Source organism: Lemur catta, chromosome 21 (genome assembly GCF_020740605.2).
Source record: "Lemur catta isolate mLemCat1 chromosome 21, mLemCat1.pri, whole genome shotgun sequence".
NCBI classification, from domain to species: domain Eukaryota; kingdom Metazoa; phylum Chordata; class Mammalia; order Primates; family Lemuridae; genus Lemur; species Lemur catta.
Genome location: NC_059148.1, coordinates 16,506,015 through 16,519,602, shown reverse-complemented (window position 1 = coordinate 16,519,602; position 13,588 = coordinate 16,506,015). Strand labels below are relative to the sequence as shown.

The 13,588-nt window shown below is 48.7% G+C and overlaps 1 long non-coding RNA gene across 2 annotated transcripts; it reads right to left on the bottom strand.

Annotated features, from left to right (window-relative positions):
* Positions 1-441: 441 nt before the first annotated feature.
* LOC123625855 lies at positions 442-12,588 on the bottom strand. 2 transcript variants are annotated; one of them, XR_006730669.1, is made up of 3 exons: positions 12,557-12,588; positions 2,166-2,278; positions 442-581 (listed from the first exon to the last, which is right to left on the bottom strand). It is a non-coding gene; the product is annotated as an uncharacterized LOC123625855 (long non-coding RNA). The 2 variants fall into 2 exon arrangements; XR_006730668.1 differs by lacking the exon at positions 12,557-12,588 and adding an exon at positions 2,543-2,807.
* Positions 12,589-13,588: the final 1,000 nt, after the last annotated feature.

The window sequence follows — 13,588 nt, the reverse complement described above, 5'->3', positions numbered from 1 at the left end:
GATACCTGAATCACAGAAAGTTTGAGAGACAGTAAATGTTTATTGTTGTTTTAAGCAATTAAGTTTTGGGTAATTTGTTTCAAAGCAAAGGATAACGAATGGGGATGGTGACATGACTTAGTTCTGGCTAATGAGTCATAAAGGGAAGTATGCAGGTGCTTCCAGGAAGCTTATAGAGAATCAGAAGGGAGGCCAGAGGTGGTGGCTCATGCCCATAATCCTAGTACTTTGTGAGGCCGAGGTGGGAGGATCCCTTGAGCGCAGGAGTTCAAGACCAGTGTGAGCAACACAGTGAGACTCTGTCTCTACCAAAAAAATTAAAAAATTAGCCAGGCATGGTGGTGCATGCCTAGAGTCTTAGCTCTTTGGAAGGCTGAGGCAGGAGGATCACTTGAGTCCAGGAGTTTGAGGATGCAGTGAGCTATGATGATGCCACTGCACTCTAGCCTGGTGACAGAGTGAGACACTGTCTTAAAAAAAAAAAAAGAATGAAGAGGAGAGCTCAGTGACTCCGTGGTATCCTCCTCCTGGAACAAGGATGGTTCTTACAGAAGTGACAGCCATCTTGGGACCATGAAGCCCTGAAATATAAGGATAGAGGAGTGGAAAAAGTAGAAAGAAACTGTATCCTTCATGACACCATCAAGCTGGTGAACCAACTCAGTGACCATCTGCCTCCTGATTTGCAGATAAACAAACAATAAATGTCCTTGTGGCTTAAGCCACTGCATTTTGCAACTTGCAGCCTAAAGCATTCCTAACCAATGCAATCAGCATGCACAATAGCATCTCATTTAAGTGGAGTAACTCATGCCTTGACTTTACTTGTCTAGAATCTGAAAAGAAGCCAAAAGGGCAACTGAGAACCAAAACCAATGCCATAATGTCCATACCAGAGCCCAAGCGCCTTACTCTCAGGTAAGCTTTCCTGGCCTTCACTGGTAGCCTTTTTACTTTTACTTTAGACACAATTCTAACAAGCTTATCTAGGGTGTCTTCCCAGGCCACAGCAGCATGGAGATCAAATTCAATTCAGCAATCAATCATCTGCTATGTGCAAAGCACTGTGGGAGGCCCCACTGGGCACCCAGTAATGTGTATAGGAATTTTCAACAGGAGACCAACATGACCCAACTGGCCAGGTAACTTGGGCTGCAAGGTAGAAACTGGAGCAAGCCTAGAAAGAGGGAAACAAGTTGCTCATGAGTGCCAATTTATTGAGGAAAATCCTATTTATTGAGCAACTATTTTTCCATGGAAAATTCCATCTACTGGACAAACCACTGTAACTCTTCATAACAGCTGCGAATATTGGTTTCCAATATACTCAGAATACTTGTCTCCTTTGACTTCCCAAATCCCTTAAAAGTTTTCACACATGAAATAGTGTGCCTGCCCTGGCTCCGTGTTCTGAGGAGATGCAGAATGTAGCAATTCTAACATACCTGAAAAGCACATTTATTCTACCTCTATGCTTCATAGAAGGGGAGGGTAGGCTCAGGGGAGGGGAAGAGACAGCCTAGAGCAGCATAGTAAACTAGTGGCCAAGTGGGGGCCAGAACCCAGGACTCTGAACCTTCCCTTTCTCCAGGCTGTGAAGAAGGCAACGTGGATTCCCTCAGACCACACAAAAATCGCCTTTCATGAGGAGGCGATTTTTGACCTGATGCTGCTAAGAGCTCCCCCCGGGTCAGGAAGCTCTGCCTGGCCAGGATTTCCTGTGTGTGGGAAAGAAACAGGATGAGCAGATAAATCCTCCAAGGCTTTTTTCCCCAAGTGCGTGAGGCCCTCTCCCTGCTAAGTCTGCAGCAGCTCTAGCCAAGATGACCGGCTCATGGACACGCGTTTTGGGTGTTTCTAAACAGTAATCGCAAAGGACGATTGCACACTCATGAAGCACAAGGATGGAGGTAGGTGAGAAGATCGTGCGTCACTGTCCCTGCCCTTGGGAAGCTGCTTTGGTTTGGGTCCTCCCAGAAGCAGACCCTAAGACAAGCGTTCAAGTTCAAGTAATCTGCCTGGGGAGTGATCCCAGGGAATCCCTGCAAGGGGAGTGGGGACGTGAGAAGGCAGCCATTAAAGCAAGTGTTGTCAAGACAGTTACTTCAGTGGGCAATGGGAGCTCAACCCCACCAGGGAACTCTCAGGGACGGCGTAGAGCTCACCTCAGTGATCCCAACCAGGGAGCCAGGGAGCGGAGGTATCTATCCACCAATTCCTGCTGCTTCTGGAACTCTCGGTGCTTCCAGCTTGCCCTCGGGCTGGCCCAAGTGTGCTCCTGAGGTCAGAACAACGGTCAGGTGGAGTTACAGGCATTTGCAGTAAACAGCTTGGGTGGGTGGCAGTCGGGGGGATCCTGGCGGTGATGCTGCAGGGGCTGGCCACTGATGAGTTTTCCATTCCCAGGAAAAGGCGGACACAGGCCCAGGAGACATGCCACTCCCTCCCTGGGTGGGGATGCAGAGGCCACGTGCAATGGGTGGCGGGGCTTTCCCCTGTCCGGGGCCCCCATCACCCCTTCCCTCTCACACTGGGAACCCACCTTGCCCCGCTCTGGGAGAGTCCGCCAGTGCGCATGAATACGCGTTTCCTCCCCTTGGACACTCAACTAGGCCACATTTCCCAGCCTCCCTAGCGGGTAGGGGCAGCCACGTGACTGACTCCAGCCAATGAAATGTGAGCAGAGCGCCCCTCCCAGGCGTGGTCCAGACACAACAATCACCCACCGTCCTTTCTCTTTCCCTACCCGGGGTGACCTTGAAGGCCACGTGTTGCAAATGGCAGAATGTTTTCCAGTGGTGCTTTGGGGGAAGACGACATCGCAGAAATCACTACACACACTGCCGTGACTAGTTGAGGGTCAGTTCTAAGAAGGAAAAGGTTGCGGTGTTTCGAGATCCGGGCAGAGGAAGACACGGGCAAAGGCCTGAGGCACAAGGAGACACCCAAGCAAGCCGTGGAGGCTGGAGGTAATGAGTGAGAGGACGGCGCGTGGTCTTCGTGCAAGGTTCCTGGGCTTGTGTGAGGAATTTGATGAGTATGGGCAGGACACTGCCTTGGCACCCTCTCTGCTCTCCCTGGGGGCAGAGAGCCAGTTCGAGAAATCAGATTGTAACCAGGAAGGGCTAAGCCTAGAAACTCCGCAGAATTTGAGGGTGGGTGTGGCTTGGAGAGGTGGAGTTTGGTGGTCCCGTGCCCGGAGCCCCCTGCCGTGGTCTAGCCAGGGAGAGGCTTTTCTGTCTTCCAGCCACAGCCCAGCTTCACCTCGTTCTCAGCTCATGTGGCCTGAACTTGGTGAGTTTTGAAATCATGTGCCTAGACCCTCTAGTCCATGGGCTGGGTGCCTCTCATCCTAGACAAGTGGCTTTGCAATAGAGTCCGCTTTTGGGCCAACCCGGGAGCCTTGTGTTGTTAAACCTCAAGGAACTGACTTGATGATGAACTGTTGGGCCAGAGCTGCTGGCCTGACCTCAGGGGCTGCTTTTCCCCTGCCCCGCCCCCACCCCCAGAGCAGTGTCCTCTGGGGAAATGCAGGCGCCCCAGCTGCATCCGTGGGAAGGCCTGGCCCCCACACTTCATCCTCCCAGTCCTGCTGAGGCCACAGGAAATGACCCTCTTAGCAGCCACGAGCTGCGATCCAGAGGACAATGACAGAGGGACAGACGCCCATTCGTCCCAGCTAACTTGTCCCCTTGGGTGGATGCCAGTGGCTGCAAACACAAAAGTGAAGATTCAGTGGGAAACCATATGTTTTAAAAAACAAATAAACAATCCTGTGGGTGTTAGCCAACTTCTGAGGCCCTGAGGGGTTTTGTTTTTCTTTATTTGCATCTGGGTGTGTGTTTAAAACATAGATAAGACTCAGAGAATCAAAGAGTCTAAAGTTTGGAAGGCTAGCGGTCCCACCCAAGCAGCAGGCCACCCCCCCCCACCCCCCCCTGCGTCTTTCTTCTTTTGGCCAAGCCCCACCTCTCCACACCACCGTTAATCATGTCACTTGGCTCCATTTACTGCCCAGAAGCCAGAGAGCTCTTCTGAAACCCAAATCGAGTCACCCCTTCCAGGGCCCTGCAGCCAGCTGTCTAGGCTCAAATGCCACTTCCTCCAAGGCCCTTCCCTGAGCAGTCTGTATGAAACAGCACCCCTCAGTCTGTCCCTGTTACAGCACCCATAGCCCTTACCACATCTGAAAGGATCTGCTTTGTTTTCCTGTTCCTGGCACATAGTAGGTGCTCAATAAATGTTTGTCGATTGACAATGTTTTTCAGTGGTCGTTCAGGCGGACACAGGCCCAGGAGACATGCCTCTCCCTCCCTGGGTTGGGATGCAGAGGCCACGGCAATGGGTAGCTGGGCTTTCGCCTGTCCGGGCCTCCGTCACCTCATTCAGATCGAAGTTGGCTCAGCAGATCCAGATTTCATTGTATTTCCACAAACATTATTGGCTACAAAACTGAGTACTAGGGCCAGGAGGTGAATCAGTCAGGATCCGTCCATTCATTCACTCATTCATTCATTAGAAGGGTAGACCCCAGAGGAAATGGTGATTCAGTCCGAGGGTGCAGAGATCCAAGAAAGCTTTACAGAGGGGGAGATTGTCGGTGGGGTTTCCCCCAGGAAAGCAGGGCTTGGAGGTGTGAACGAGAATGTGTTTGAAAAAGGAAGAAAACCTTGGGGTGTGCAATTTATTTTCACATAGGACCCCCAGGGAGGGCAAAGACATGTTTTGTTGTTGTTGTTGTTTAATTTTTTTATATAGAGACAGGGTCTCGCTCTTGCTCAGGCTGGTCTCAAACTCCTGAACTCAAATGATCCGCCTGCCTTGGCCTCCCAGAGAGCTAGGATTACAGGCGTGAGCCACCTCTAGCCTGGCCAGAAACCTGGTTTTATCTGAGGCTGCAGGAAGGACACTCTACCTGTGCTTGCTAAAAGAATGGAGGGATGAGGGATGGGTGCAAAAGGGGAGCAGTGTTTGAAGTTGTTCAAGAGGTTGCCATGGAGGCCCTGAATGCCGTGCTGAACAATCTGGACTTCTATCTAGAGGAAGTTATTTTTATCAGAGTCTAATAAAAATAATGATTTGGGGAAGCTTGTTTTAGGTGCCTGAATGTGTGTTGAGGTCCTGAACTCTTCTCTAGCTGCCTCAGACTGTCCCAGGATGCTTCTGGAAAGTACAGCTGCCTGGGCCCCCATCCTAGAAGAGTCTGAGTCTCTGTAAGTCAGAGTTGGGGCCTGGTCGTCTGCATTTTCACACACTTGCCATGTGTTCTCCTCATGCACCAGGTTTGGTGACCACTGAGGCTCAGAGAGGGGCAGGTATGTGCCCCAGGTCTGTAGGTGGCAGCGGGGGCATTTGAATGGGGTCAGTCTGGCCCTCCACGCTTTACCCGCGTGACTGCAGCCTCCCCGTGGGCTGGTTCCTTTTTCCAATTTTATTTTCCCCTGGATGCAGGAATCTGGGCTGTGGCTGGGCCCGCCCGCCCTGTCCTCCCTTCCCCGCCCCACCCCCAGCCTCAAAGGTCAGGTGCCTCCCAGCCTCCCTCGGTCATGTCCATTTATGGCTCTGTTGTTCCAAATTGTGGCCAAATTTATAAACTCCCCTTTCCTGGAGACATGAACAATTTGTGCAGAGTGCAGTGCGGGGGCAGAGCTGGGAGCTTCGTCGGAAGCCTGGACTTCAGCCCAGGGCCAGGCCCCTGCCCCTCCCTGGGCCTCAGTTTCCTCACCTACAGAGCAAAGGGACTGGACTAGATCATTCCTTAAGTCCTTCCTAAGTCTAGACACATCCATTCACTGCTTAGAAATACCAATTCCCTGAATCCATGAGCCCAATAATCATAAAAGGAAGTGCTGGGGGCTGGGCTGCAGCCTCTACCCTTCTCCTTTGCATTCTTTTCTTTTTTTGGCTTGATTTTTTTTTTTTTTTAGACAGGGTCTCGCTCTGTCACCTGGGATAGAGTGCAATAGCATCCTCCTGCTTCAGCCTCCCAAGTAGCTGGGACTACAGGCATGTGCCACCATGCCCAGCTAATTTTTTCTATATTTTTTTAGTTGTCTGGCTAATTTCTCTCTATTTATAGTAGAGACGGGGTCTTGCTCTTGCTGAGATTGGTCTCGAACTCCTGACCTCAAGTGATCTCCCGCCTCAGCCTCCCGGAGTGCTAGGATCAGAGGCATGAGCCACCATGCCTGGCCTGACCTCATCTTTTTAAAAAAAGTTTGATCAAGGTATAATTTTTATACTGTAAATTTCACCCACTGTGAGTGTATAGTTCAATGACTTTTAGTAAATTTATAAAGTTGCGCAGCCATTACCACAACCCAGTTTTAAAACATTCAGAATATTTTTAGTCCCCCACACATGCCCATTTTTCAAGTCAATCCCGACTTGGGCCTCATGGAACCTCTGATCTACTTTCTGTCTCTATGGATTTGCCTTTTCTAGACATTTTATATAAATGGAATCACATGCTATGTGGTCTTTTACACTTGACTTCTCTTCTTAGCATAACTATTTGAAGAGTCATCCATGTTGTAGAGGTATCAGTAGTTCATCTTTTTCATTGATGACTAGTATTCCATTATCTGGATATATCGCATGTTGCTTATCCACTTACCAGGACATTGGATTGTTTCCAGTTTGGGCTACCATGAATAATATTGTTAAAAACATTCGAACAGAAGTCTTTGTGTGAACATGTGTTACCATTTCTCTTTGGTAGATACCTTAACCCTAACCTTTAAAAATTTTTTTCCCTTTTATTATCTTTGTTTTTAATTTTTATTTTTTTTTAGAGGCAGTCTGTCACTATGTTGCCCAGGCTGGAGCGCAGTGGCTATTCACAGGCATGGTCATGGCACACTGCGGCACAGCCTCTAACTCCTGTCCTCAGGGGATGCTCTTGCCTCAGCCCCTCGAGTAGCTGGGCCTACAGGAGCACACCACCGCACCGGGTCCCAGCCCTAACTATTTAAACTGGTATGGCATCTTCCATTGGAAGGACGCACTCTGATGTCATAATAACTCCTCCTCTATCAATGGACATTTGGGTTGTTTCCACGGTTTCACACTCACAGACCCTGCCACTCTGAGCCTCCTTACCCATCCATCTTTGGATACCTGTGCTAGGAGATCAGTGGGTCGCAGAGTACGTACAGTATACCTTTGTTGAACTGTTGCTCAATTGTCCCCCACGACAGTCTTGCCTCCTCTTCAAAGGGACAGGGAATGGTGAGGAGAGAGAAGAGAAGAGTAGAAGGGAGAGGAGGGGAGGGGAGAGGAGAAGAAAGGGAGGGAGAGAGAAAACACACTGTAAAGATATTACCCTCCCCATTGGACTTGAACTTGAGGGATTGGACAAAAAGGAGAAAAACGACTGCTACTTCTGGGGAGAAGTCCCCAGGGTGGGGCAGTCACAAGATGGCTGAGGCCAGGGAAGAGAAAGAAGAGGCTGGGACAGGGACTAGAACCTTTCCTTCCAACCTTCTCCTTCGCAGGCCTGTAAGGTAACGTGCTCTGTTGCTGGAGGTATGCACAGGAAGGCTGGCCAGCCCTTTGGTAGGGGCTCTCAGAGTCTGCTGGGAGACTCTACATGGCTTCTGGGGCAGCAGTGTGGCTGAGGGATTACGAAGTTGGGCTCTGCTGGCAGGGGACCCTGGTTCAAATCCCAGCTCCGCCATTTCCTAGCTCTGGGACACCATGCAAGTGAATTCAGTGCCCTTAATTCCTTCAGGTGTAAAATGGGGATGTGACTTCACCTCCCATTCTCTCTGGGAGAGGTCGGTGACATCATGAAGACAGTGATATGTGCCCAGTAGGCTCCATGAAAGGAATGCCTTCAACAACTTTTATGGCCTGGGATTCATGTACAGGTTCTCCCTATTTCCAGCCATGTGAGTCCTCTGTACAACAGTAATGGAACCAACCTCATTGGGCTGTTGGGCAGCGAGACTAGGTTCAACTGGATGTGACAGAAAACCTCCAAATAATAGTGGTTCACCCAGGAGAGACATTTATTTTTCTTGCTCATGTAAAAAAAAGGTCCAGAGTTGAGCAGGTGACCATTCAGGGCCAGTGGGACAGCTCTGTATAGGCATCGAGTTCCCAGCTCTTCTAACCTTAGGCTACGGGCATAGTCCTCATGATCCAATATAGCAGCCAGGGATCCAGCCATCACATCTATATTCAGTGAAAAGAATGGAGGAAAAGGACACAAGGGGGGCTAAGAGTATGAATCAGCCTTTATAAAAGGGTTTCCCCAACTGTTACCTAATAGTTCCTCTTACATATCATTGATCAGAACTTTATCAAGTGGCTACGTTGGCTGTAAGGGAGGGGGGAAGAAATATTGGCTAGACAAGGAATAGTTTTGTCTGTTCCGTACGTCTCCTAGGTAACTACTATTCTGACTCCTATCACCACAGATTTATCTTGCCTGTTCTAGAACTTTATACAAAAGCCACCACACAGGACATTCTCTTGTATCTGGCTTATTTCACTCAACATTATGTTCATGAAGTCCTGAGGTTTGGGATTTTTTTTTTTTTTTAATATACCACCATCCAGAAGGAGACATCCGTCCACAGGAGACATTGGTTAACGTTCAGTCTTTCATTCATTTCTTCTATCACTGAGTCACTCATTCGTATTTCTCGAACCCCTATTGTATGCTGGCAGCTGGCCAAACACAGTCACCTGTGGCAAAGACTGAGTGTCCTCTGATGCAAATCCATTTGGGCTCCGGATTATGATGGTGACAGCTCTACTCTGAACACCCTCCAGCACCAGGTAGAGTCCCTGGTAGACAAAGGTCAAGCAGTGCTGTGGTGAGGAGCTCAGGCTCTGGTGTCCACAGATGGAAACCTAGTAGGTGCTTAATAAATAGTGGCTCCAACTAATTCCTTGGCACAGGAACATTGTAAGAAGCAGAACTCTCCTCTTTTCTAATCCTTTTCTAGCCCTGTAAGGTAGGTGCATTTTGCCAATGAGTAAGGATGCCCAGAGAGGTGAGACAACTTGCCCGAGGCTGCACAGCTTGCGAGAAGCTGAACTGGGATTGAAATCCAGGTCCATCGAGTACCAAGTCCAGGCTTTCACCCCTCTGCTCTGGGGAACCAACTCATGGCTCCTGGCCCTGCCTCTAAGCCTCGACCCTCTCCGGGGACAGCTCAGACTCCCCGAGCACAAAGGCTGTGCTCTTCGCTTTGCTGCATTTCTTCTTGTCTTTCTCGCACTTTGGGGGTCAACCCAGGATGTTTTCCTGGCCTTGGTGCTTGTCTGTTTCGGCTTAAAATCAGACACGTGAGGAAAGGCATAACTTGCCAGCAGTCCCCTCATCCCCTCGGACCTGGGCTCTAGATGGTCTCACTGTTGTCCCCCTTCGTCCTGCTCCCTGGGGACCTTTGGGGCCCTTCTAGGTTTTCACTTTGAGTTTCTATCCAGCCACCCCAAACGACAGCATTTTTCCAAGTGACATTTTTCTAAGCAATGAGCGTGAGATTACACATCTGGGCCAGTTGTTACTGACATCTTGACGGCTCAGCTCTCCTGTGTGGGAGTGAGCCTTTCAGCTGAACTGCTTTTAAAGCGCCCATGCCTCTGTTTTTCCGACCCTGTAAAAATCTATTAGAGAGGGGGCAAAACGTGGTTCAAAGAAAAAGTTAATTTTCTCCATGGGAACAAACATTTTCCAAGGAAGAAAATGTGTAAATCCTATGACGTAATTGAGTGGCTTTCAAAAAATATTTTTTTCAGCGGATGAGCCCTTTCGCAGAGGCTACATAAGTTGAAGGTCAATGTATGAAATAGTAAAAGTGCAGCTTGTGGGGAAGAAGGAGGAGGGGTGGGGTGGCCCAGTGACACAGCTTCCTTTTCATTCCCTTACCACCCACTTTCTCTAGGAAACCTGCCACTAGGTGTGGAACCCAGTTCGAGAACCCCTGAAAGATCCCTGAGCCGGGAGTTGGAACCCAGGGCCTGAGTGTCAGAGCTGTCCTTTACTGCCGTGTGACCCCAGGAAAGTTAGCAGGCTTCTCTGGGCTTTTGTTTTTCCATCTGGGAAATGTCATACTTAGACTAAATATTTCCTAAATGTCTTGCAAGCTCCCAGATTCTGTCTTATGGGGGGGTGGGGGGAGGAATTCAGTCTGAAGTGGTGGGAAACTGTTTGAAATGTAGATTTTTTGAAAAACAGAGAGTTTCGAGTTTGAGATCGTCTAGTAACAAACCAACTGCTATAAAAGCATTTTCCAAATAGGGGTGCTGTGGGGCTCCTCCCGTGATTGGGTAGAAAATGATGAACAGTTTCATTATTAGAAAGTTGGTTAAAGATACTCCCTGCTATCTCATCTGGGTAGTTAATTTGTCAGTAACCCTTCCTCATGAAAAGTACTAAGTAATGAAAAGTGAAACTGAACATTTATACAGTTACTGAACAGTAATGTAGACAGTTTTTTAAAAATAATTATACACACACGTATAGCTAGGATGACCAACTAAATGCCACGCTTTGCCCAGACTAAGGGATATCTGGGATGTGGGCCTTTCAGTGCTAAAAGCAGGAAAGGCCCAGGCCAACTGGGATTAATTTGTCACCCTATGTATAGGGATTTACTATGTGCCCAACATTGTCTCAAATATTTTTTCACATGCTAACTCTTTTAATCTGCATCACAACCCTAATAGGTAGGTAATATTATTATCTCCATTTTACAGATATTCAGGGAAAATTGAGGCTCAGAGAGATTATGTGGCTTTCCAAGGTCACACAGTGGGTTGGCAGAGGTAGATCCTGGATGAAAATCCACCCAGTCTTGGCCCTGGAGCTGGGCTAATAACTGCTATACCATATTGTCTTGCTCCTAAATTGTCTCTGTAGTGAATCACAGAGCCATGGTCAGTCTATGACCAAGGCCAGCTGGGCACTGGCTCTCTGTGTGACAGTGACAAGCTCCAGGCTTCTCTGGGCCCCGGCTTCCAGCCCGATGAAACGAGGGGGCTGGTCTGGAACAATAGTTTCTCCCATTTTTTATTGTTGTTGTTTTTTTTTTTCAGCAGTATAACTTGTCAGACAAATTTTACTGAGACCTCAATATATAAAACAGACCCTAGTCACAAAAGTTTACATCTTCAGCGTTGAGCTGAAAATTCTTCCTGGCAAGCAGAATTCCTGCAACTCCGCCCCATAGCCTGAGGCTTCCCGAAGTGGAGCGTAAGAGCTTGTGGTTTAATTGCTCTCTATGGACCTTTCCAGCTTTAAAATTAAATCCAACATTTAATTCAAACATTTCATTTGTTCATGCAGCAAAAATGTTTGAGCTCGGGCCACATACGATTTGCCAGGCGCCGGGCCAGGCGCGGGGGGCATCTGTAGTTGTGAGGCTAGAGTTGCCCCACCACGGCGCAATTGCTATTTGAGGCTGGATCATTCTTTGTGGTGTCCTGTGCTTTGTGGCGTGTTTAGTAGCATTCCTGGCCTTTACTCGCTAGATGCCAGTAGCACCTCCCCAGTTGTGACAGTCCAAAAACGTCTCCAGACATTGCCAAATGTCCCCCGGGGGTGAAAAATTAACCCTGGTTGACTAGCTGGACTAATAAAGATCTCTCATCTCATGAGCTTATGTTCCCTGGGGAGAAACAGAAAACAAATACATTGGGGAAAAAAAGAGAAAGTATTAGAGGATGATACACGTATGATAAAAATAAAATGGGATGATGAGATGGAGCGTTACTGGGGCTCCTTCAGGTTGGGTGGGCAGCTGAGAGGCTGTATGAAGCTTGGCTTGTTTAAGGAACAGAATCAAGGCCAGTGTGGCAGTAGCTTCAAGGATGAGGGGCAGAATAGGGAGAGGTGAGCTGGGGGGTGTGGCAGGGAGGTAGGAGGAGGAGGATCAGATCACTGAAGGCTGCATGGAGCAGGGGAGGGAGGTTGGATTTTATTTTTAAATATGAGCATCTATTATGTGCTGAGTCCTGGGCTAGGTGCTGGGGACACAAATATGAATAAAATAGTTCACTTATAAGCCCAGAGAGGATGAGGCAATTAATTCTATCTGGGACCAGTCAAGGAAGGCTTCCTGGTGGAGGTGACATCAGAGTTCACCTTGAAGGATGAACAAGAATCCATCACGTGGAGAAAAGGAAGCAGAGGAAATTGCCTTGCACAACCGTATGCAAGTGATTCTAAGTTAGTTGTTAGATTGCTGACTCCTGGGTCCTATCCACACTGGTGCTGGGGCCCAGAAATTTGTATTTAACCAATACTGTAATGATTTTGGTGCAGGTGGGGGGACTCCACTTTGAGAATGGTGTTCGTTGGCTTTTTTGCCACTTGTCCAGTGTTCAGTGGAGCATGAATGTCTTGGCGAGCCTTATTCCAGTTGGAAAGCATTCACTGAGGGTCATTTGCATACCAGGACCCAGGGATGGAAAATAAAGGCAGAACAATCCAGTCTCTGCCACTCTATGGCACCAGTTACTCAGTTCTCTCAATGAGGAAATGGAGACTCAGAGGGGATGAGCGACACCCCCAAGGTTGCACAGCGCAGGAGATGCCCACCTTGACAATGAATTCAGGCCTGTGGACTCCTGATCCAGTGCTCTTCCCCTCTCTCCAAACAGCCACATTCAAGGTGCTCTTCTTGGGGGAGATCCCTGAATACATGTTCAAGGGCTGACATCCGCCAACCAATCAGCTCTGACTCACACCAGAGGCAGTCCCATGAGGCTGAGCAGGCCAGTCGCCAAAAGGCTGAGGAGGAGAATATACACAGGGCGTCACACTTAAGGTCACGAATGCACAAGTTCCCCATATGCTAGTTGTTTTCCTTCCAACTTGACAACACATGGAGACGAAGGAAAAAAAAAATCCTGCAAAAATGTCCAGACCACAGGAAACATGCTGGCAACTGTTGGAGGTGTGGACAGGGGCTCTTGCAAGAAGAGGCTGGCACGAGTCAGGCGCCGGGGATGATGGCTGGCGCCGTGACTGTGAGCCTTCCTCCTCTGAAATCCAACCCCCTTGCCTTTCTCCACTGGATGTCTTTGCAGCTGGACCCCACCAGATCTGGTGCTGGAGCTGAGTAAGTGGGTAAGCATGTCCTTATGTAAACTCATAATCATGTAGGTATGTAATTGTGTCAGCATGTGTCAGTGGTAAGTGTGTCACTGGATAAGGGACTAAGCAGGTAAAAGGGTATGCATGTAATAGCATAAGCAGATAAACAAGCGAGTGTGTCGTTGCGTTAGCATGTGGGAGTGCGAGCATGTAAAGGGACATGTGTAAGGAGGTAAGCATGTAGCATATAAGCACAGAAACAGGCAAGCGTGTAAGCATGTGAGTGGGTAAGCATATGATTGAGTAACTGGGTCAGGAATACAGGAATTATGTAGGCAGCGTCTGTAAGGAAGTAAACTTGTCAGCAGGCAATCACATGAGTGGGTAAGTAGGCAAGCATGTGCGTGTGTGAGCAGGCAATCACATATGTGGGTTGGCATGTAAGCAGGTAAGTGCGCACACATATAAACCCTTTGCCTTGAAGTGAGACATGTGGCTTCCACACATGTTGCACTCATGTGGAGCTAGGCTGCT